At 37.1% G+C, this 25,750-nt stretch overlaps 1 non-coding gene across 1 annotated transcript; it reads left to right on the top strand.

Annotated features, from left to right (window-relative positions):
• Positions 1-6,659: 6,659 nt before the first annotated feature.
• Positions 6,660-6,731, top strand: TRNAW-CCA (transfer RNA tryptophan (anticodon CCA)). The gene has a single exon. It is a non-coding gene; the product is annotated as a tRNA-Trp (tRNA).
• The last annotated feature ends 19,019 nt before the right edge of the window (positions 6,732-25,750 follow it).

Genomic DNA, 25,750 nt, shown 5'->3' with positions numbered 1-25,750 from the left:
CCATCTGCAAGTTGCATAACAAGGCGAGTCTGGTGTAGTTTGAAGGCCTGACAGCCAGGAGCACTGATGACTGAGAACAGGAGAATATGGATGTCACAACTGAAGCAGAGAGAAAATTCTTTCGTCCTTCTGCTTTTTATTCTACTCAGGCCTTCAGCAGATTGGCTGAGGCCCATCTGCATTGGTGGGGGCAGTCTTCTTTACTTAGTCTACCAATCCAAATGCTAGTCTCCTATGGAAGTACTCTCAGAGAGTACTCTTTTCAGAAATGGTTTATCAGCTATCTAGGTAAAGTCAGGTTGGTACACAAATGGTAAATGATCTTATCCTTAAAATCACTTATCTATTATACTTTTAATGGTTTTGCTTCCCTGTTTGAATCTTGACTGATGGAATATATGATTGAAAGTGTGAAGTCCCTCAGTCGTGTCTGACACTTTGCAACCCCATGGACTGTAGCCTGCAAGGCTCCTCTGTCCATGGAATTCTCCAGGCCAGAATACTGGAGTAGGTAGCTGTTCCCTTCTCCGGGGGATCTTCCCAACTCAGGGAGCAAATCCAGGTCTCCCACATTGCAGACGGATTCTTTACTGTCAGAGCCACCAGGATTTTACTCTTAATAAGAAGGTGGAAAAAAGAATTCTGTCAGCTACCACCATATATCATTGCTTTTCTTTGGAATCAAAATTCTTTGAAAGACTTGTCAATAATTGCTTTCTCCAGATCTTCTATTCTTTCTTAATCTCCTCCAGTCATACTTTCATCTCTATCACGCCACAGAATAACTGAGTCAGAGTATAAAATGGTATCCACATTTCTAAATCAAATGGTCAGCTTGAAGCCCTAGTATTACTGGAACTTTTAGAAGCATTTGGTAAAGTTGATCACTCCTCCTTGGCACCCTTTCTTCACTTATCAGCTAGGATATCACACTTTTTTTTGTTTTTGTTTTTCTCTTACTTCTTGGTACCCTCACTCTCCTTTCCTGGGTTCTTCTCTATACCCTCTTAATATTTGGTATCTCAAGGCTCAGTCTTTGGTCATCTTCTATGTGGACAATCATTCCTTTACTGATCTAATTTTGTCTCATTGCTATCTACTTATTGATATGCCTGAATTTGTACATTCAACCAACTATATCTCATAATTCAGACTATTATACCAAACTATATATTTAATACATTCACTGCTGCTGCTAAGTCGCTTCAGTCATGTTCGACTCTGTGCGACCCCAGAGATGACAGCCCACCAGGCTCCCCGTCCCTGGGATTCTCCAGGCAAGAACACTGGAGTGGGTTGCCATTTCCTTCTCCAATGCATGAAAGTGAAAAGTGGAAGTGAAGTCGCTCAGTCGTGTCTGACTCTTAGTGACCCCATGGACTGCAGCCTACCAGGCTCCTCCATCCATGGGATTTTCCAGGCAAGAGTACTGGAGTGGGGTGCCATTGCCTTCTCCAAATACATTCACTAGGATATCTAATAATCCTTTCAAAACCAACATATCCTAAACTCCTTTTGGTAATTTACTTGTAAGCTTCCCCTCAATTCAGCTTAACTGGAGCCTTCCCCATTTCATGTGATGGCACCACCATCCTTCCTATCATTCTGTCCAAAACCTTGTCATCCTAATTAATCTCTTTCTCTTACACTCCAAATTACCAGCAAATCATGTTGACTAAACCGTCAAAATATGTGTGAAATCTGAACACAAACTCCATAGCTACTCTCTCCCTGAACCATTACCCATTCACAAAAGATCACTTTTATTCCTTCACCTCCTTCAAATATTTACTCAGGTCCAATTTTCCTAACAAAACATACTCTGACTAACCTATCTAGTATTGTAACCTACCTCTGTCTCCACCCTGACATCTAAACCACTCCCCCAAACTACTTCTTTTTTATGTAGCATTTATCACTACTAATACAAAATATGATTTACCTAATTATTATGTTTATTAACTTCCATTTGGGTAAACTTCATCTGTTTTGGTCACTGGTGTATGATGACAAGTGCCTCGGATGGTGCCTGGCTTCTGGGCATGCAGCAAAAATGTGGCATGAGATTTTGTTAAAACCATTCTCAATTATAGCTGCCTATGATACTGCTGCTGCTGCTAAGTCGCTTCAGTCGTGTCTGACTCTGTGCGACCCCATAGACGGCAGCCCACCAGGCTCCCCCATCCCTGGGATTCTCCAGGCAAGAACACTGGAGTGGGTTGCCATTCCCTTCTCCAATGCATGAAAGTGAGAAGTGAAAGTGAAGTCACTCAGTCATGCCTATGATACTAGCCCAAATATTATTTTCCAGGTATGTAAGAGATATAATACAGTCTTTTTTTTCTAGGATCCTTTGTTTTATGAGTCATAAAGTTGTCTTCTACATAATTTAGGAAAGCTTGTTTGCTATTATTATTTATCTTCACCTCAGAAGAAGATAGGAGAATTGAAAATCCCCTTTGAATAAGAGAGCAATTTAGTGCACAAAGTGTTGACTCACAGTTTTTCAATGTCACTCACCTTTCATGCTAATGGTCTGTGGCAGGTAACCATCATAATATTTTCTTTAGTTTTTGTTCCTTGCATTTTTAGGCTGAAGTACTTTACCATTTCACTCTTCATTGTCAAATTGTCTCTCTCTGGCATTGTAAATACTTTTGATGTATGATACACTCTCTTGCCATGCTCTTGCTTGACATTCCAGTAATGCAATGAACCCTCTAGGTTCTGGTTATGCCCACTAGGTTATGACCTCTTCTCAGTGTAAGCATTTTTAATTTTCTTAACTGTGTACCATATGCCATACATTTGTGCTTTGCTACTTCAGCCAGTGCATAACATTTGTCTCTCAATGTAGGAAAAATTGTGATCTGTGCTATTTAAGGTCTAGAAAATACATAGCTGTATATTTGTGTTAAATATCTGTGACTTATTTTACCTAAAAATGAGCTAGGATATTTTTGTATTTCTAGATTTTTGTATGGTTACAGAAGGGCAGTGTAAAAGAGGGAATTTTAGTCATTCAAACTGAAATAACAGACTGGGAACATTTAGAATGTTTCATAAATATGATTTATACAGCAAGTACCTCCTAAGTGATAATTACAAAAAAGGAGGTAGAAACTATTACAACAGACCAATCTTGGAGGGGAAGTGTAAAAATAAACTGATAGTACTATACATAGATCATAATAATTATATATTGGACTTATGGGTTCACATTTTTATTGGACCATGTTTTTGCTGTCTTAATGACAGCTAGGTTATTCTCCCATAGTATAATTCAGCTATGTCAAGTTACTCTTGGTTCATCCAGTATGCCAGGCAATATCATGCCAGACATTGTTCTTATTACCTGAAATATCTGACTCTGACTACAGTTGTCCCCACTGTGACATTTTTAAGCACTTGTTTCTCTTTTTAAACTTAGCTCAAGTGTTGCCTCTCTTTTCTAAATTTTACCTGCATGAAGTGACCATTTTTTCTTTTGAAAATCTAGCATAATGGATTGTACTGTAACAGCCATACAAGATCATGCAGCTTGTTTATATATAGGTTCTTTCCTCCTCCTAGACTAAGTCTTTTAAAGAAAATGATACTAGTTATCCTATTATGTCCAGAACATCACATACTAAGGATATGTGGTGGTTATATAATACATTTTTCAGGTGACTGTAAAAATGGCTAAAGGGCAAATCTGAAATGGTAAGAAATTGGTTGAACTATTCTGGGTTCCATAGGCCAGACTAGAGGTAATTGGTATAATTATTTTTGACTTTCATTATATTATGTAAATAAGCAAAACATGGAAGCAACACTTAAATCTAAATCCAATGGTTGCAGCATATTAAAAAGCAGAGACATTACTTTGCCAACAAAGGTCCGTATAGTCAAGGCTATGGTTTTTCCAGTAGTCATGTATGGATGTGAGAGTTGGACTATAAAGAAAACTGAACACCGAAGAATTGATGCTTTTGAACTGTGGTGTTGGAAAAGTCTCTTGAGAGTCCCTTGGACTGCAACAAGATCCAACCAGTCCATCCTAAGGAGATCAGTCCTCAGTGTTCATTGGAAGGACTGATGTTGAAGCTGAAACTTGGGCCATGTGATGCGAAGAACTGACTCATTGGAAAAGACCCTGATGCTGGGAAAGATTGAAGGCAGGAGGAGAAGGGGATGACAGGGAATGAGATGGTTGAATGGCATCACCGACTCAATGGACATGAGTTTGGGTAAACTCTAGGAGTTGGTGATGGACAGGGAGGCTAGTGTGCTGCAGTCCATGGGGTCATAAAGAGTCAGATACAACTAAGCAACTGAACTGAATGATCTATTTAAAAAGAAGATAGAACTATATGTTTCATCACTCTATTCTGAGGTCTGGAAAAACCCAAGATGCAGAGTAACTGTACCCGGTAAACTAGGCAAACTTTTAATTCAGTAAAAACGTACTTTGGTTAGAACCAAGATTTCTAGTCCATTATCCTTATCACGGATGGTTCATCTCTTTCTGTACCCATTCAGAGACTAGCTTTAGAGAATGAGAACAAAGAGAAGGGGATAGGTGAAAGCTTGCTGGGCACGTGGGTGCTTAATAACATGTAGAAAAGCTTCAGAAGCAGATGGGACAGAAGAGGGCTGGGATTATGTGCCATGAGGTCTTTGTGCTTTCTCCTGCTGCAAGATGGAACAACTGCATCTTACTCTTTAACTTAGTCAGAAAAAGTGCCATTTTGAGCAAGAGAGGATCTAATTTTAGTCCTGTGGATCAGAGTTGATGAATGTTTGTTAGGTTTCACAAACTGCAATAGATGAGTGCAGAGCAACCTGATATTCAGATGAGAAATGAGATGGGGAAGCTTTTGGAATGTCTCTCACATGGAGAGTAAAGTGGACAAATAACACTTCATTCACACTGTTGCCATCAGACATGACTGATACAGATTTTGCCCATTAAAAGGTGTGGGGTCAGAGCCTAAGAAAGGAAAATAATATGGTAACAAAAGGGAAAGAGAACATTTTCCTGAAGACATAGAGAGAAAAAAAAGAAAAATCTGAAAATGACTTTTTATAAGAAGCAGCTGGAAACTTTAGGAGACATCTGTGTGGTGACATCTAAAATATGGACTAGACAGGAATCATGGGTGAGAAACGACTGGAGCATCAGTACATAAATCTGACACTCTCTTTTCCAGATCACTGTGAAATGAACAAAAAACTATAAAAACAGAAGGAAAATTTAGCATTTTTGATGGAAAATATGGGAGGATGCTATCCATATGCCAGAAAAATCAAGCATGGGATATTAAATGAAAGCAGTGGGGAATTCCTTACAAATGTTTTCCAGAGAAAGTATTATGGGTTTATAAGAGCTAAGCGAAGACGATTAAGAAAGAAACTAATACTTCCTTAGTCTGTTATATTAAGGCTATATTTGAAGATATATTGGAGTGAAATATGTTCGAAAGTATTTACTAAATATATCAGTTGAATTCAGAATTAGTTTGCTTAGGAATATCTAGAGTAAGCACACCTGTTTGAAACAGGATATGAGTTTTTTGAAACTCATTTGAAACAGGAAATGAGTGCAGGATATTTTCATATTTGGAAGGAGTAGGAGTGGCAGACAGAGGAGGAGGAGTCCCAGAAAGGACAGAACACCATGGGGAATAAGGAAAATAAGCCATAGAAAAATAATTGTAAAAGTTAGCTCCTTTCATAGGAGATTCACTAGTAACAATACAGCTATTATGGCTATAAATTAGGCAGGCAATTAAATTATAAAAGAGATGATATAAACTTTAATGAAACCAGTTTTTAGCCTGAGATCTAGAAGAGTTTTAAATAGTTTACAGAAAAACTCAGATGATAAAAGTAGAAGTAGTTTGTAACTACTGGTCTAGAATGTGCCTTCTTTTCAATATGTGTAAACAGAGTAAAACCCTAAAAAGAGTCTTCCATATAAAAGAAGATAAATGTAACACAAGATATACGAAGACAGTAATTTTGAGAAAAGAAATACTGGAGTGAAATATTTTTTAAAACGTATATAAACCTCTTATGAAAGTCAAAGGAATATGGACTCTGAAGAACTCATACCCACTAGTTCATTCTGCTACTGTGGGAAAAAATATTGTAGCCAAATGAACTATGTAATAGAAACAAACTAAGAACAGAAATTCTGATGAGTTATATGTGGTAAAAGCTTAATAAGCTTTGATAGAATGTATATGGACAGGAAGAAAGGGATGGAAATAGGAAAGACAGGGAAAGGACAGTCAATAAAGACCTGAAAGTTAGATAATAATTTTGAAGAACAGACCAAAATAAAATTAATAGAAATAATATAAAAAGATATACTAAAAGAAAACTTTATAGACATTCAAACAGAGCAAAAAAATACCCTGGCTCTGAATTTGAAAGCAGTCATCATATGGCAAGCAATATTAATTTTTAAAAAGGTACTTATTAGACTGTCATCTATTTGTGGAGAAGGATAGATTTCTGGGTTTAAAAAAATCTGATATTCAGTAAGGGAAGAAAATCAAAAAGGAAAATCAGAATTGCATTTTTGGTCTAATAACTATTCTGAACTATGAGTGATAACAATAATATGTAAATAATTAAGGAATAGGATTATCTACAGCAACAAAAGGGCTTCCCTGGTAGCTCAGAGGTTAAAGTGTCTGCCTCCAATGCAGGAGACCCAGGTTCGATCCCTGGGTCGGGAAGATCCCCTGGAGAAGGAAACGGTAACCCACTCCAGTTGCCTGGAGAAACCCACGGATGGAGAATCCTGGTAGGGTACAGTCCACAGGGTCGCAAAGAGTCGGACACAACTGAGTGACTTCACTCACTCACTCACAGCAACAAAAAATAACTAAAGTGTCATTAATATGTTAAAGTATAAGGACATTTATAAACCATATAAGCCACTTGTAGACCATGTAAGCCAGTCTTACTTTCTCACTTGTACTTCCTGTGATCACCTCCCAAATAAAATTGGCTCAGAGATACTTAGGGAGAATCTAAACTAAAACAGGGAATAAAATATGGAAAGCACTAGAAAAAGGAAAATAAAATATGATAAAGAAAAATACATGTACTTAATTTAAATGTTTATAGGTACATTTTTACCTACTGAAAAACTAAATGAGCATAAAGAATTAGGTTGAAGTGTTGCAATTATGGTTTATCTAACCTGCTGCCCATATTTTAAGTAATTATAATGAAAGAGAAAGATATTATAAAAATAAAATTATACTAATAGTAAGTGGGTTATATTAAAAATTTAGGTTATAGTCTCTGTTTCTTCCAAAAAGGGAGGCATAGCAGTAGAGAGCAGGGTGGGCAGTGTTAAAATATGTGCCCTTCATGTTGTGGTTATATTCTGGTAAATCCAAAGTGTGTACTTTATTGTTAATGGTGACAACTGGAAATGTACACAGTCAAGTATTTTAAAATGTTGATAAATATTTTTAGAATTAAAGATAAGATGTATATATTTTATATTAGCAGAGTGAAATGTGGGGCACCCTCCACAATCCTGTGTACTAGATACTGTTAATGCCCCATATTCCCCTGGCCTACTGCTGGGTTTACCATATCTTCAGTGGGTAGTCCCCTCACCCACTGACAGCTTTCCACCACAAACACTCTTGTGTCTCGACTTCCTCCATCTTTGCCTGAGTGCCTTCTCTGGAACTACAGGGACCTCATCAGCCCACTCAGAAGACAGCCTAAGAGTGCCAGGAATTTAAAAACCTTGGAAGCAGATCTTCTCCAGTGAGGATAGGGAATCAGTTGATAAAATCTCCAGCTTTCCTGTCCTTCAATGGAACAGTCCCAAGGTCCTCTGTGTGTTCCTCAGAGGATTTTCAGTGACATGGAGTCTCATTTGCTCACACAGGTACTGCTTGAATTCATGTGACTCTTAACTGCCTTAAAAAAAAAAAAAAAATGTTCTAGTCTCACTTTCTCACTTGTGCTTCCTGTGATCACCTCCCAAATAAACTTGACTGGGAGCTACTTAAGGAGAATCGAAACTAAAACAGGAAATATAGAAAGCACTAAAAAAGGCAAATAAAATATGATGTAAGAAAAATACATGTACTTACCTTGCAAAGAATATGAATATGTTAAGTTCTCCCAATTGGAAAAAAAAAGACTTTCAGATTGGATCGAATTGTGTACTGTCTGAGAGATATAGAACAAAAATCAATTGAGCAAGATAGCTTAAAAATAAAAGAATGGGAAAATTACTGGTTAAATATAAGACAAAAATAAAAATATAATAACAAAGGCTGTTTAAGGTAAAACATAAAATGGATCATCTTATATAAAGGTTATCTTTAAAATATAAAAGTTTTATATTAGACACTAATTTATCACTTTCATTAGCTGGCTACTATCATGAAAAAAACAACTATTAATTAGTATAATCAACTCAATGAAGGAAGGGGCAATTATATAAGAGCAGGACAAAAAATTTATAAGGAAAACAATACAGATTTAAGGGTATGTTCTTGGGGGAGAAAAAGAAAATCTTCCTAATCATTTTAAGAATATAGATAAAATATATATATTTAATACTAGGGAAGAGGAAGAGAAAAGGAATTTTACTACAGATACAGGGTGTTTTAAAAAATATATACAAGCTATGTTGTTTCTGTGTTGTTGTTTACTCACTAAGTTGTGTTTAATTCTTTGGGACTCCATGGACTGTAGCCCACCAGGCTCCTCTGTCCATGGGATTTTCCAGGCAAGAATACTGGAGCAGGTTGTCGTTTCCTTCTCCAAGGGAGCTTCCTGACCTAGGAAGTTCGGCATCTCCTGCATTGTAGGCGGATTCTTCACCTCTGGGCCATCGAGGAAACTTTATAAGCTAGGTAGTTAGCACACAATTTGGAATATTGCTATGTAATAGGTTATAATTTCATAGGAGACACAAATACTCAAACTTCTCTCAAAAAGAAGGTGTGAAGCTTATCAGAATAATAAGGTAAATGAAAAATTAAGAAATTATCAGGGAAATACCTCCTAACAAATTCTGGATCAATATATTTCTTTTGTTGATATTTTTTATTTTCCTGCTTGGAGAGTATGATATTTTTTTAAACCTAGATATTTTAAAATCATGAAGTTCTTTCAAATTTTACAGTAATAGACAATGCCTTGCTTTATCTGAACTGTTTAACAGAAAAGTTAAAAGTAAAAAACCAAAAAAGTAAAAGTAAAAAGTACATGTAAAACTGTACAATTAATAAACCAGCATAATAATCCCAAAATTCAGCAAAAGAAATTAAAGGTAAAAATTACTGTCTCATTTGACACATTTTGAAACATGTTGGTCAACAGCATATTGACTTTTGAATGTTTTAAGAATGTAATGATAGTCATATTCATCAATCTATTAAGCTTTAATAACATTAAAATGTAAAAGAAATATATATCACTTTTTGAAAGCATCCAAAGGGCAATTAGTAAAATTCAATATTCATCTCATTAAAAATAAAATCTCTTATGAAACTTATAATACAGGATATTTTCTCAATATGATACATTATCTCTTTGTCAAACTTTCAGCAAGAGCTGTTTAACAATGAAACACTAAGAAAGCCCTATTAAATCAAGTTTATAACAACAATTCCTGCTATTGGAATTAATATATAATATTATTTTACTTAATAAAACAGGAAAAGCATGAGTAAATATTTGGAAAGGAAGATAAAATGACCATTATTAGAAGATAATTTTATTATTACCTGAAAACTGAAAAAAAAATTGAACAGTTAGTACAAAAAATTTTAGAGTTGTCTGAGAATAGAATGAATATATAAGAATTCATAACTTTCCCATGTTGCATATTGGGGTCTGACCAATAAGAATTTGACCTGTAGTTCTTAGATAGTTTGAGATCTGTAACTTTCATTCTTTAAACTTATTTTTTCCTGCTAAAAATTATAGCAATGATGCTTAGCAAAGATTATGAGATAAATTGATATCTATTATGTTAGTAGCAAGTGGTAAATGCTTAATTAATAGTAACTGTATTTTTAGATTAAGTAATACAATTTTAGATATATATTTGATAATTTTGAAGATACTTGAGAGTAGGAAAAAGCATGATTTATCTCACTTAAATCACTGTAGATCGCTAAAACAAGTATAGAATTTAATCATAACAAAAAGCAGATAGAGTAAAAATCAACAAAAATGTGACCAATGTGTCATATTGACAGATGTGTATAATTGTCACAAAATAAGTCTCTTTACTCAAAAGTAAAACCAAAGTAATGGCACTTGCCTTATAATGTCCCTTCAAAAGACAGTATTACCTGAATTGTGAAACATTATACCAGTTAAACATTCTTACCAATATACCCTTTGTTAAATGTTACTCTGGAAGTTCTAGCAATCCATATGGAAATACGACATAAACTTAGGATGGAACAACATGTTGCTTAATGTGTTATTATTAAATATAATAGTAAACTTCTATTAATGATAACATACAGACAGCTTTAAAAAGATTTGTCACTTATATGAGGAAAATTAAAAGCTAAACTAATGAGGGACTTCATCAAGACTTGAGTACATTGTGAAACATATTTGGGGTACACTGAGTTTGGACAATGTGAGTACCTTCTAAATTAGTTTAAGTTGTAACATATTCAAATAAAAGTGAATGTAGTTTATTTTGGAAGCTGAAAAAGTTTTGCTATTGTTTATCTGGGAATACAGAAAGTTAAAAACAGCTAAGAATCTTGGGGAAAAGTAGCATAATAGATAAATTTTACTAACAATATCAATAACCTCAGATATGCAGATGACAATCACCCTTATGGCAGAAAGCAAAGAAGAACTAAAAAGCCTCTTGATAAATGTGAAAGAGGAGAGTGAAAAAGTTGGCTTAAAACTAAACATTCAGAAAACTAAGATCATAGCATCTGGTCCTATCATTTCATGGCAAATAGATGGGGGAACAATGGAAACACTGACAGACTTTATTTTTCTGGGCTCCAAAATCACTGCAGATGGTGACTGCAGCCATGAAATTAAAAGACGCTTACTCTTTGGAAGAAAAGTTATGATCAACCTAGACAGCATATTAAAAAGCAGAGACATTACTTTGCCAACATCTGCGTAGTCAAGGCTAGTAGTCATGTATGGATATGAGAGTTGGACTATACAGAAAGCTGAGTGCTGGATAATTGATGCTTTTGAACTGTGGTGTTGGAGAAGACTCTTGAGAGTCCCTTGGACTGCAAGGAGATCCAATCAGTCCATCCTAAAGGAAATCAGTCTTGAATATTCATTGGAAGGACTAATGCTGAAGCTGAAACTCCAATACTTTGGCCACCTGATGCAAAGAGCTGACTCATTTGAAAAGACCCTGATGTTGGGAAAGATTGAAGGTGGGAGGAGAAGGGGATGACAGAGGATGAGATGGTTGGATGGCATCACTGACTCAGTGGACATGAGTTTGAATAAGCTCCAGGAGTTGGTGATGGACAGGGAGGCCTGGTGTGCTGCAGTCCATGGGGTCACAAAGAACTGGACACAACTGAGCAACTGAACTGAATAATTTTAGGTATAATAACTAAAGACAGGATAGTACAATTCTAAGAAACAATATTTTGATAGGTGGATATAAATACCAGAGTAATGAAAATATATAAAATTACATAGTGAGTCATTGTTCAGTCACTCAATTTTGTCTGACTCTGTGACCCCAAGGACTGCAGCATGCTGGGCTTCCCTATCCTTCACTATCTCCTGGAGTTTGTTCAAACTCATGTCTATTGAGTCAGTGATGCTATCCAACCATCTCATCCTCTGTTGTCCACTTCTCCTCCTGCTCTCAGTCTTTCTCAGCATCAAGGTCTTTTCCAGTGAATCAGCTCTTCTCATCAGGTAGTCAAAGTATTTTAACTTTAGCTTCAGCATCAGTCCTTCCAATGAATATTCAGGACTGATTTCCTTTAGGATTGACTGGTTTGATCTCCTTGATTCAAGGAACTCTCAAGAATCTTCTCCAACAACACAATTCAAAAGCATCAATTCTTCAGTGCTCAGCCTTCTTTATGGTCCAACTCTCACATCCATACATGACTAATTGGAAAAACCATAGCTTTGACTAAATGGACCCAGCAGTCTTGTTTCCAGCTTTGCTTCACTCAGCCTGGCATTTCACATGATGCACTCTGCTTAAAAGTATTCAGCTCCTTTAATATATACAGGTGTTTATTAAAGAGAGAAAAGCATGAATAAAGAACACAAGGGCCCCAGATGGTGGTGCTCACTGGTACCAGGAAGGATGGCACTGTGAACCAGTGGTGTGTGGTTGCCTTTAAACTTGTCTCCGCCTTCCCAGAGCTCTTGGCAGCCGGGGGGCAAGGCCCAGCCCTCGATGTCACGTGCATTTGCTGTCTGTGAGCTCAAAGTCAGGCATGTTGTATTGATGGTACTATGTGTGGACATCTCAATATTTTAGGAAGGGGTGAAATGTAGAATTCTTGCAGGATGGAGTTTTTGTTTATTCTCAACAGGGTGAGCCATGTACAGAGGAAATTAATTTTCCAGCATTGTGTATATAGGGATTTGGCTTAGAAGGTAATGCAATCAAACTAATGATAAAGATTGAATTAAATTCCAAATAAAAACAAGTTAAAACAAAAATAGATAACATTTCCCAGAACTGAAGGGTATGTGTTTCTAGGACTTTAAGGGCCAACCAAATGCCTTGCACAGTGGATATTCAAACAAGTTTCATTATTGTGAATTCTTAGAAAACAAGAGAGAAAGAGGTCCTAAAAGATTCTAGAGAGCTCTGTCTAACAATCAGACAAACAAAATAGTGTCATGTAAAGAATTAACGTCATGGTGACATTGGACTTCTCAGTGGCAATATTGGAAACTGGAACATGATGAACCAATGTCTTTAAAAACTGAGAATTTTAATGTAAATTCCCTGAAGCTGGCCCAAGAAACTGGGGTCTAACAAAGGAGAGAGGGAAGGGAATTTTATTTATTTTTTTAAAAAAATAAATGTATTTATTTTTTTAGGCATTTTAAAATTTTTTTTTAATTTAAATTTATTTATTTTAATTGGAGGCTAATTACTTTACAATATTGTATTGGTTTTGCCATACGTCAACATGAATCCACCACGGGTATACACGTGTTCCCCATCCTGAACCCCCCTCCCACCTCCCTGGGAATTTTAATTTCCCGAGGATGACTACCAGGATAATGGTTATATGGAATATCTGAAAAGAAAGCGATCCTGACTGGATGTGGAAAGACTGCAGGGTGGATGCTTCAAGATGGTAAATGTATTCTCAAGGTATTTGACTAAATGTAAATGAGTCTCAGTGTTTTGTTTGGAGCCTGGGGATAAATTGGAGACAAGTACATAGAAAACTAAGAAGACAGAAAACAAGATGATTATTGTCCCCCAAGAGAAAGTAATTTTATAAGAAAATGAATATACTCCTAGTGTACCTTGACAGTTCAGTCGCTCAGTTGTGTCCAATTTTTTGTGACCCCATGCACTGCAGTATGCCAGGCTTCCCTATCACCAACTCCCAGGGCTTGCTCAAACTCATGTACATCGAGTCAGTGATGCCATCCAACCATTTTATCCTCTGTCATCCCCTTCTCCCCCTCCTTCAATCTTTCCCAGTATCAAGGTGTTTTCCAAGGAGTCAGTTCTTCACATCAGGTGGCCAAAGTATTGGAGTTTCAGCATCAGTCCTTCCAATGAATGTTCAGGGCTGATTTCCTTTAGAATTGACTGGTTTGGTCTCCTTGCAGTCCAAGGGACTCTCAAGAGTCTTTTCCAGAACCTTGGTTCAGAGGTATCAATTCTTCATCACTCAGCTTTCTATATAGTTCAAGTGTACCTTGTAGCTCACCAATAAATTTTATTCATGTAATTATATTAGTGTGGATACCAAATCCTAATTTTAAAAATAAAACCATATAAAAGACCATATAACTATACTGGGAAGGTGGAGGGTAGAAAGTGTGTATCTCAGGGGAGGTATAAGAGAGTTGGAGCTTAATATCCAAATGTATGAAGAAATACACAATACTTAAAAAATATTCTCAAAGAGGGAATGGCTCCTTCTTTCTTCTCTTCTTCCCTCCTTTTATCTCTCTCCTCTCTACTTCTGTTTTTCTTTCTCTTTCTCTCTGGGAAGCAACAGTGAAAGACCTCAGCCCAGAGTTGAGTTATACAGAGATAAGAGTATGAAAGGCAAAGCAAGCATGATGGACAAAGGGTAATTTATGGAATACGATCTGTTGGAGAATAGCAGTGATAATTTTGTGTATTCAGGGAGAAGCAACAGTAACTGCAGAAATGTCTGAAGCCAGAATGAGTTTTTCAAAATTTGAGGAATAGCAAGAAGGCTAGGAATGGGTGAGGATCATGTTGCTGTTGGAGAATTAGGTGGGAGAGGTAGAATCAGACTTGATCACATAGGGTTTTATCAAACATAGTAACGTCTGGCTTCTGCATGTGTGGAGGAAAGACCATTGGAGACAGAACAGATGCTGGGAAGCACACTAGCCCAAGAAGGAGATACTAAAGTCTTGGGCAGGCCTGGCAACCATGGAGGTGGTCAAAATGTAGCTGTATTGGCATAACATTAACAATTTCTCAGCAAAAGCTAGGAGGAATCCAGTGTTCTTAGCTCTTTGTGGGTATTCTAAGAATGGCTCTTTATCTACTAATGCATCAGATACATGCCTGAAGCTTCTGGAAGACTGGTCTTGGAGCTCTGAGCTTGGAGAGAGAATCAGAGAACCCTGGGGAGTGCTGTGTCAGAGAATACAGTCTGATCATCCTCACACCCAGCCCCTTTCAAAGAAAAGCATATTGAACTAAGGAACAGCATCATCAAAAACAAATTAGTTTATTAGAATTACCTGAAACAGCTTCTCAACATTTCAGTACATGGGTCAATACTGTGGATAATCACCAATTAGAAACATTGCTTCTAGAATGCCAATTCCTTCAAGGAATGTCTCTCATCTGTGCTGTGAATTATGATGGGATATTTTGCAGAAGTACTATGTAAACAGCTTGTAGCACTGATGAACAGGGAACTTTTTAACAAACATGTACTGCTCTAAGTGCATGCTAATTCCATTTTTTTTTTCATTTATCAGTGCAATGCAGTATATTTAGTGTATCCAGTATAGGCTGTGGAAATGAAACAGTTATTATGTAGTTGTCCCAGGAGTCTAATTACAAGCCAGCTAATTCTCTTTATCTATGTTCTGATAGCTTCTCTATTAGAATAAAGAAAATGTGTAATAGAATGACTTTTGACTGTGTGCTTCAATGCTAATAAGATGGGATTTAATTGTTTCCACAAGCTTGTCTCTTTTCTAATACTCTAGTTGAAATAAGACAGGACAAATAAGTTTTGATAAATTTCATATAACATTTCAGTACTACTTACCACCCAAAGATAGCAAGCATTTATTATCATTTTCCTTTTTTCCTTTTTTTTAATAACAAATACTTGATGAGCACTTACAGTGTTCTAAGCAGTGAACAAAGTAGAACAAATTCCTTTCTCCTGTGGTATGCACTTATTCAAATGGAGAGATAGAGATTGCAAAAAGCATTAAATAAGATATGCTCAGATCATGAACTCCTTATTGCCAAATTCAGACTTAAATGGAAGAAAGTAGGGAAAACCACTAGACCATTCAGGTATGGCCTAAATCAAATTCCTTATGATTATACAGTGCAAATGAGAAAATAGATTTAAGGGACGAGATCTGATAGATACAGTGCCTGATGGAATATGGATGGAGGTATGGCCTAAATCAAATTCCTTATGATTATACAGTGCAAATGAGAAAATAGATTTAAGGGACGAGATCTGATAGATACAGTGCCTGATGGAATATGGATGGAGGTTCGTGACATTGTACAGGAGACAGGGATCAAGACCATCCCCATGGAAAAGAAAAGCAAAAAAGCAAAATTGGTGTCTGAGGAGTCCTTACAAATAGCTGTGAAAGGAAGAGAAGTGAAAAGCAAAGGAGAAAAGGAAAGATATAAGCATCTGAATGCAGAGTTCCAAAGAACATCAAGGAGAGATAAGAAAGCCTACCTCAGCAATCAATGCAAAGAAATAGAGGAAAACAGAATGGGAAAGACTAGAGATCTCTTCAAGAAACTTAGAGATACCAAGGGAACATTTCATGCAAGGATGGGCTCAATAAAGGACAGAAATAGTATGGACCTAACAGAAGCAGAAGATATTAAGAAGAGGTGGCAAGAATACACAGAAGAACTGTACAAAAAAGATCTTCATGACCCAGATAATCACGATGGTGTGATCACTCATCTAGAGCCAGACATCCTGGAATGTGAAGTCAAGTGGGCCTTAGAAAGCATCACTACGAACAAAGCTAGTGGAGGTGATGGAATTCCAGTTGCGCTCTTTCAAAATCTAAAAGATAATGCTGTGAAAGTGCTGCACTCAATATGCCAGCCAATTTGGAAAACTCAGCAGTGGCCACAGAACTGGAAAAGGTCAGTTTTTATTCCAATCCCAAAGAAAGGCAATGCCAAAGAATGCTCAAACTACCACACAATTGCACTCATCTCACACGCTAGTAAAGTAATGCTCAAAATTCTCCAAGCCAGGCTTCAGCAATATGTGAACCATGAACTTCGAGATATTCAAGCTGGATTTAGAAAAGGCAGAGGAACCAGAGATCAAATTGTCAGCATCCAATGGATCATCTAAAAAGCAAGAGAGTTTCAGAAAAACATCTACTTCTGCTTTATTGACTATGCCAAAGCCTTTGACTGTGTGGATCACAATAAACTGTGGAAAATTCTGAAAGAGATGGGAATACCAGACCACCTGACCTGACTCTTGAGAAACCTGTATGCAGGTCAGGAAGCAACAGTTAGAACTGGACATGGAACAACTGACTGGTTCCAAATAGGAAAAGCAGTACATCAAGGCTGTATATTGTCACCCTGCTTATTTAACTTCTATGCAGAGTACATCATGAGAAACACTGGGCTGGAAGAAGCACAAGCTGTAATCAAGATTTCCAGGAGAAATATCAATCACCTCAGATATGCAGATGACACCACCCTTATGGCGGAAAGTGAAGAGGAACTCAAAAGCCTCTTGATGAAAGTGAAGAGAGTGAAAAAGTTGGCTTAAAGCTCAACATTCAGAAAACAAAGATCATGGCATCTGGTCCCATCATTTCATGGAAATAGATGGGGAAACAGTGGAAACAGTGTCAGACTTTATTTTTCTGGGCTCCAGAATCACTGCAGATGGTGACTGCAGCCATGAAATTAAAAGACGCTTACTCATTGGAGGGAAAGTTATGACCAACCTAGATAGCATATTCAAAAGCAGAGACATTACTTTGCCAACAAAGGTCCGTCTAGTTAAGGCTATAGTTTTTCCAGTGGTCATGTATGGATGTGAGAGTTGGACTGTGAAGAAAGCTGAGCGCCGAAGAATTGATGCTTTTGAACTGTGGTGTTGGAGAAGACTCTTGAGAGTCCATTGGACTGCAAGGAGGTCCAACCAGTCCATCCTAAAGGAGATCAGCCCTGGGATTTCTTTGGAAGGACTGATGCTAAAGCTGAAACTCCAATACTTTGGCCACCTGATGCGAAGAGTTGACTCATTGGAAAAGACTCTGATGCTGGGAGGGATTGGGGGCAGGAGGAGAAGGGGACGACAGAGGATGAGATGGCTGGATGGCATCACCAACTCGATGGACGTGAGTCTGAGTGAACTCCGGGACTTGGTGATGGACAGGGAGGCCTGGCGTGCTGCAATTCACGGGGTCGCAAATAGTCGGACACAACTGAGCAACTGAACTGAACTGAGGATATATAGCACATCAGATGGTGATAAATATTATAAATATTATGGAGGAAAATAAAGCAGGAAGGATAATTAACTGGCTTGTATTTCAATGGAATACATGACAGGGAGGCAAAGTATGTTTTAAAGGCTTGACTGCTTGATGATGTCCGATGTGCCATCATTAATCATTTAATACTTACATGTTCTTTACTTGAGTCTTGAAATAAGGTTCCCTTCTGAAGTTTTAGTAGAAAGCACACTGAGAAATCTAGATCCTAGCTTTACTTCTTTTGCTCTTGATTTCAACACTTTTTCCTCTCTCTTGAACATGTACTTACAGCCGTGACTTCTAATAGTGTTTGAGAGGTAATGGTTCCCAATTTACTTCTCCAGATCAGGTTTATATTCTAGGCTCCAAAGTACATTGGATTTCCTCCCCTGGATGTCCCACAGGCATCTCAGAAACCAGCATTTCCAAATATGAACTCACTACCATTTACTTCTCTTTACACATGATCTTTTTCCTGAAATCTCAATCTTGTTTGAGGGTATCATAGTTAAACTTACTGATGTAATGTCCAAGTGTCCAAAGTGTGGACATCCTGTTTGCACCTTTCCTTATCTCTCACATCCACATGTTGTTTACAAAAGTAACTCTCAACTTACGGTTTCGTTTTTAGAGAAATTGTTTTAAATCAGCCCAATGAACCCCTATATATCAGACATCATGTTAAGTTTTGGGAACATGGATGGAGTGGAAGAAATTCTTGCTGAGCCTAAAACACAACTGGACTTGTTTGGTTGAACCAGAAAGGGACTAACTGCGCTGATTGGTATGGTCTCTTCTGTTATAGGGACCTCAGGGAGAGAACCTAAAAAGAGTGAGGATCTAAGGTCAGTGGCAAAGACATTATGAAGGGTAGTCTCTGCACTCATGAGCCTCTTTTGTGGGTTTGGATTCTTTTTCGAAAGAATAGTTAAATGTATAACCTCTAGAGAGAAGGTTTGCGTGGGAAGCTCTATAAAATCCAGACTCTGGGATAAGAGTAGAGTAACAACATGGATTAAAGCCTCTGATAGTGAAGTGTGATATGGATGGAGCAAAGGGATTCCCTGCTTCATGGTTCTGTACAGTACTGCTCTGGCATCTCATGGCTAATAGCCTTCTTTATGGAACATAAGTAAGAAGAAGGAAAATTGTACTGGGGTGCTTTGAACTCACGACAGTGACGAACAGAAGAGATAAAACAGAAATTTATTTCTTACTATATTGATCACAGTTTGGAATCCTATATTCTAAAGCAAACAATATTATTGCCACTCACTTGAACTTTAGTTTTGAAGAACTTAGGTTTGTCAGTGAGGAAAAGCGAACATTTTCTTTGAAATCAAGCAGTGCTAGGTCCATATCCCATATCTTCCAGTTTCTGCTGTGTCATCTGAGGAAGTCATACATCTTTTCTGAGTATTGGTTACTTGAAATGTTTAATGACAGTAAGTTAGTAAGGTTACTGTGATGATACAATAGACAAGTGTATAAAATAGACCTGCAACAGTTTCCAGATTATTGTATTTTCCCTCCAGGTGGTAATAATAATGACCACAAGGGCAAAAATGGTGAGGTGCTTCTTTGACTCCCAGCCCTGTAGGGGGAGTGAGGGATACCATTTTTGACCTCATTCATGGAAACTATTTGAAGAAGGTATTTAAAAGAAAATATATTTATTTGCCTTGTTATCCTTTTCAGAGAAATTTAAGATAACAAGAAAGGAAAGGCAGAAAGAGGAAAGTGTTAACCACCCATAGCATTGACATTGCCCTTTAATAGCTGCTGCGCATGTATGAATTGCAGCGGGCTCCTGAGCCTGCAAGGTGAATTCTACATTCTGTCTACAGTACACCAGCGTTACTAACAGACCTGTTTGTATTATCCATAAAGTTGGCAGAGAATTTCCCCAGAGCACATTTACAGCTAGTAAAAGAGAATCCCCAGTCTCTCTTATTCCCAAGAAAAAGTACCATGTATTTGTGTTTATTTTTCAGTGAAGTAAATGTTAATGTGAAGATGATTTGGAACGTCATGTTTACACATAAACTTACATGTTGAATTATTTTTTTCTGCAGAAGGTGGAATTTAAGTTGTGACAAAAAAAAGTAGTCCTTTGGCTTTAATTTCTGCTGAAGTTGAAAAGCAATCCAAAGGGCAAAAGTAAAGTAAAAAAAGTGTGAATTCTGGAAAAAGTTTCCTGAGATTTTTCCATTTTTTTAACACACGGTCACAAGATAGTATGGACTTTTCATGGTTGGAGGACGTGGATGTACAGAACCAAAGGCTCCATCATCTCTTGGCTGATGTTGATCTGGCAGTGGGTAAGCTTGCCAATGAGAAGCATAGCCGTAATTTTAATGATGTTTAATGCCTGAGGAAATTTTGTTGGGGCTGCACCCTCCAATTTCTTTGTAACTGCCTCATTTGTAAATAACGTAGAGGTTTTATTAATAGTTCCCAGGAACAGTAATACCATAAATGCATGTACTTTAAATGCATGTAATTTTTATGCTGATGCTGTTGTTTAGGTAGGTATTATGCACACTATCTATAAGGAATCTGAGACTTACTTAGGTAGAAATAAGTTGACCAAGATGGAATACAGATTTGCAGCAATGAGAGTGGAGAATTCTACACATTTACAAGTATTTAATCCTTGCCTTGAGAATGGTTAAGAATATAGATGCTGGCATTTTCCATTTTGCTTAACATATAGTCACAGTGATCGTATGGAGTTCTCATGGTTGGTGGACTTGGGTGCACAGAACTAAAAGCTCCATAGTACATGGCAAACAAGATTTTAAAAACCACACCTTCCTTCTGTAGCTTGTACTCATCATTAAGGCCCATGGATTCAAGCTGAAACTTACCTACCTGGCACTAAATCTTGCACCTTCTATGTCACTTGGCCAAGCTTTTTATCTCTCTGTACTTCATTTTCTTTCTTTTAAACGAGGATGATTTTAATAGTTCCTATTGTATAAATTAGTTGTAGTGATTAGATGAATTAATTATATATAGAAGGTTTAAGACCTTGCTTGGCACACAGTAAATTCTTAAAAATGTTTGCCTTTATATCTAGGCATTTATCATGAAATTTTAAAATGTTATTTTATAAGAAAGAAATTTAAAGAGCTAATGACTGGGTAAATCAGATTAGACATTGAAAATGGAACCCTCTTCACAAATTAAGTCCGTAGACAAAGTTTAGAATGAGCTGGGTCTTAAGGGAACTTGCCTCAACCATCTGGTTAAAACTCAGAGTCCATTGCTTCCAGAAAGATACACGCTGGCCCATCTGAATTGACATCTGTGTGCACACTGAAGTCCCGGAGGGTAATTAACAGAGAAAACTCCAGCAGCAATACTGACATAAGCCTGGGGAACTAAGCCATAAAATTCTCAATATAAACAAGTGGCCTATATAACCACAGAACTATAAATTTTGGTCTTGCCCCAGGGGCACCTGAAATAACCAGATGCTCAAATGAAAATAAACTTATTTCTGAAGTACATGGCAAATAGGGTTTTAAAACTCACACATCTCTTCTATCACTTTTACCATTAGGCCTGTCAATGCATGCTCCATTGTTTCATGGCAGTTTTGAATGACATCTCATGACCAAAGTGTGAAATGTATTTCCCTGGTTTACCATAGATTTTTTTAAAAAATAAACTTTTGGAGTTGACATGTAGCATACATAAAAAGTTCAAAGCAGCAGTGTATAACTCAAAGAATTTTCACAAATAAATGTGTCTATGTAATAAAAGCCCAGATGAAGATATATAACAGCATATTGCAAGTTCAGGAGGCACTCTTTTGGCCTTCCTAGACACTTATCTCAAAAGATAACCACTTTTGATTCCTAACACTAGGCATTAATTTTGTCTATTTTGGAAATGAAATCTTACCTCTAGTCTTAGACCTTTTTAGTCTTCTTTCACTCACATTATGAGATCCATTCATAATCTATTCATACTACAGGCATACCTCATGTTATTGTGCTTTGTTTATTTGCGTTTTGCTTAAAATATACTCTTTATTTTTTTAACAAATTTAAAGTTTGTCACAAACTTGCATGGACTAAGTCTATTGGTGCCATTTTTCCAACAGTATTTGCTCACTTTGTGTCTCTGAGTCACATTTTGGTGATTCTCACTATATTTTAAAGTTGCTCGTTACTATATTTATTATGGAGATCTATGGTCAGTGATCTTGGATATTATTGCTATAAATCATTGAAGGCTTACATGATGGTTAGCGTGCTTGTAAGTAAAGTATTTTTAATTAATGTATCTACATTATTTTTTAGGCATAATGATATTAACGCATTTAGTAGACTATAGTATAATGTCAACATCACTTACACACACAGGGAAAAATTTTGTGTGACTCACTTTATTGCAATATTTGCTTACTGTGGTGGTCTGGAACCAAATCTTCAGTGTCTCTAGGTATGCCTGTAGTTTATTTATTCTCATTGATATTTTGAATACTTTTATGTAAATAAGCCACAGTTTATTTTCCTCTTCTGTTGTTAATGGGCATATGGATTGTTTCTAGTTTAGAATATTGTAGATAATGTTCTGAGAATTTTGTACATATATTTGGTGAACATCTTGAGTTGATTCTGTGAACCGTATACCTGGGAGTGGAATTGTCAGATTTACGTGTATGAGGGGACTTCCCTGGTGGCTCAGTGGTAAAGAAGCCAGCTGCCAATGCAGGAGATGCAGTTTTGATCCCTCGGTCAGGAAGATCCCCTGGAGAAGGAAATGGGAACCGCTCCAGTATTCTTGCCTGGAGAATTCCATGGACAGAGGAGTCTGGTGTGCTACAGTCCATGAGGTTGCAGAGAGTCAGACATGACTTAGCAACTGAGCGCACACATGCATGAGATCTTCCTAAGAAATTCCTGCCTGTAACAAAGTTACAGTAACCATCCTCTGTGTTTCCTTTTAGAAAATTTATAAATGTATAGTTCTACTTTTTGTATTTAGATCCATCTTGAGTTAATATTTATATATGATCTGAGGTTGGAGTCAAGGTTCAATTTTCTTCTATGTATTTATTGCATTGTTCTAGTACCAATAAAAAAGCAAAACTTTTTCTCATTTTGATAGCCTGAGATTATTAGGTGAAAATTAGTGCAATATTTTTGTAAGTTTTTTCCCCTGAACTCTGTTTCACTCTTCGATGTCCATTTTTATCAATAACACATTATCTTCCTGAATATGGAAATGGCAACCACTCCAGTATTCTTGCTTGGAGAATCCCATGGACAGAATCCCATGGCTATAGTCCATGGGGTCACAGAGAGCTGGACATGACTGAGCGACTAAAGAACAACAAAACAACACATTATCTTGATTACTGTAACTTTATTTTCTCTCTCTCTATATATTCTGTATTCTATATTTTTTAATCAGTGGATTTTCCAACTTTGTTTTTGAATAAGTTTATTTGGTCTAATGTAGATCCTTGTTTCTCCATATACTGTTTACAATCAACTTGACCATTTGTCAAAATGGCTGTTGATTTGAATTGTGATTGTCATATAACTATAGATAAATTGGGGAATATTTATAATATGGAGTCTTGTACTATAATCATGATATATCTCTTCATTTATTTAGGTCTTTATTTGCTTTCAGTAATGTACACTTTTTAGTGTTGATGTCTTTTCATTTGTGTATTTTTAAGCTTTTACATTGGAGAAGGCAATGGCACCCCACTCCAGTACTCTTGCCTGGAAAATCACATGGACGGAGGAGCCTGGTGGGCTGCAGTCCATGGGGTCACTAAGAGTCAGACACGACTGAGCGACTTCACTTTCACTTTTCACGTTCATGCATTGGAGAAGGAAATGGCAACCCACTCTAGTGTTCTAGAGTGGAGAATCCCAGGGACGGGGGAGCCTGGTGGGCTGCTGTCTATGGGGTCGCACAGAGTCAGACACGACTGAAGCGACTTAGCAACAGCAATAGCAAGCAAAGCTTTTACATGATTTATGTTTCCAGCTACTTATTATTTAACTATTTAACACTTGTAAATGAGGTATGTTAAAAAGTCAGTATTTTCGTTTGCTACCACCATATATTTACAAATACAGTTGTTTTTTGTGTATTGATCTTGAATCCTGTGACCCTCATAAATACATTTAATTCTAATAATTATTTTGTATATTTTTTAGGATTTTCTATACCAACTCTTTTATATTCTATGTACTATGTACAATAGTAGTTTTTTCTTCCTCTCCAAGTTTTTGACTTTATTTCCCTGCTTAAGGCACTACATAGGAACTCCCAATATAATTGAATACAGGTAGTAGGATAGTATGTTTTTGTTTTGTTCCCAGTCTTAGGTGTTAAGTTATCTAGTCTTTTACTATTTTTCATAGATAACCTTTTTGAGTTTGAAGAAATTTTCTTCTCTTTCTGGTATGCTGAGAGGTTTATTGTGAATAGGAGTTAATTTTTGTCAAATGCTTTTTTATGAACTTACATAATCATAGTGAGAGTGAAAGTGTTAGTCACTCAGTCATTTTCGACTCTTTGCAACCCAATGCACTGTAGCCCACCAGGCTCCTCTGTTCATGTAATTCTCCAGGCAAGAATACTGGAATGTGTAGCTGTTCCCTTCCCCAGGAGATCTTCCCAACTCAGGGACTGAATCTGGTCTCCTGCATTGCAGGCAGATTGTTTATCATTTGAGCCATGAGGGAAGCCATTATGGACTCAGTGCACATGAGTCTGAGCAAACTCAGCAGGACAGGGAAGCCTGGCGTGCTACAGTTCATGGGGTTGCAGAGTCAGACACAGCTTAGCGACTGAACAGCAACATAATCATAAGGCTTTGTAATTATTCTGTTGCTATGGAGAATTATTCTGACTGATTTTTTGAATGATAAACCAATCTTGTATTCTTGGGTAAATGCCACTTGATGAAATGGTGTTGTACTTTGCTCATTCAGTTTGCTGTTCACTAAGTATCATTCTCAGCAGTGGCCACAGGACTGGAAAAGGTCAGTTTTCATTCCAATCCCAAAGAAAGGCAATGCCAAAGAATACTCAAACTACCACACAATTGCACTCATCTCACACACTAGTAAAGTAATGCTCAAAATTCTCCAAGCCAGGCTTCAGCAATACATAAACTGTGAACTTCCAGATGTTCAAGCAGGTTTTAGAAAAGGCAGAGGAACCAGAGATCAAATTGCCAACATCCACTGGATCATCAAAAAAGCAAGAGAGTTCCAGAAAAACATCTATTTCTGCTTTATTGACTATGCCAAAGCCTTTGACTGTGTGGATCACAATAAACTGTGGAAAATGCTGAAAGAGATGGGAATACCAGACCACCTGACCTGCCTCTTGAGAAACCTGTATGCAGGTCAGGAAGCAACAGTTAGAACTGGACATGGAACAACAGACTGGTTCCAAATAGGAAAAGGAGGACGTCAAGGCTGTATATTGTCACCCTGCTTATTTAACTTACATGCAGAGTACATCATGAGAAATGCTGGACTGGAAGAAACACAAGCTGGAATTAAGATTGCCGGGAGAAATATCAATCACCTCAGATATGCAGATGACACCATCCTTATGGCATAAAGTGAAGAGGAACTACAAAGCCTCTTGATGAAAGTGAAAGAGGCGAGTGAAAAAGTTGGTTTAAAGCTCAACATTCAGAAAATGAAGATCATGCTATCTGGTCCCATCACTTCATGGGAAATAGATGGGGAAACAGTGGAAACAGTGTCAGACCTTATTTTTTTGGGCTCCAAAATCACTGCGGATGGTGATTGCAGCCATGAAATTA

This window comes from Bubalus kerabau, chromosome 4 (genome assembly GCF_029407905.1).
Source record: "Bubalus kerabau isolate K-KA32 ecotype Philippines breed swamp buffalo chromosome 4, PCC_UOA_SB_1v2, whole genome shotgun sequence".
Taxonomy (NCBI): domain Eukaryota; kingdom Metazoa; phylum Chordata; class Mammalia; order Artiodactyla; family Bovidae; genus Bubalus; species Bubalus kerabau.
This window is presented reverse-complemented; position numbering and strand designations above follow the sequence as displayed.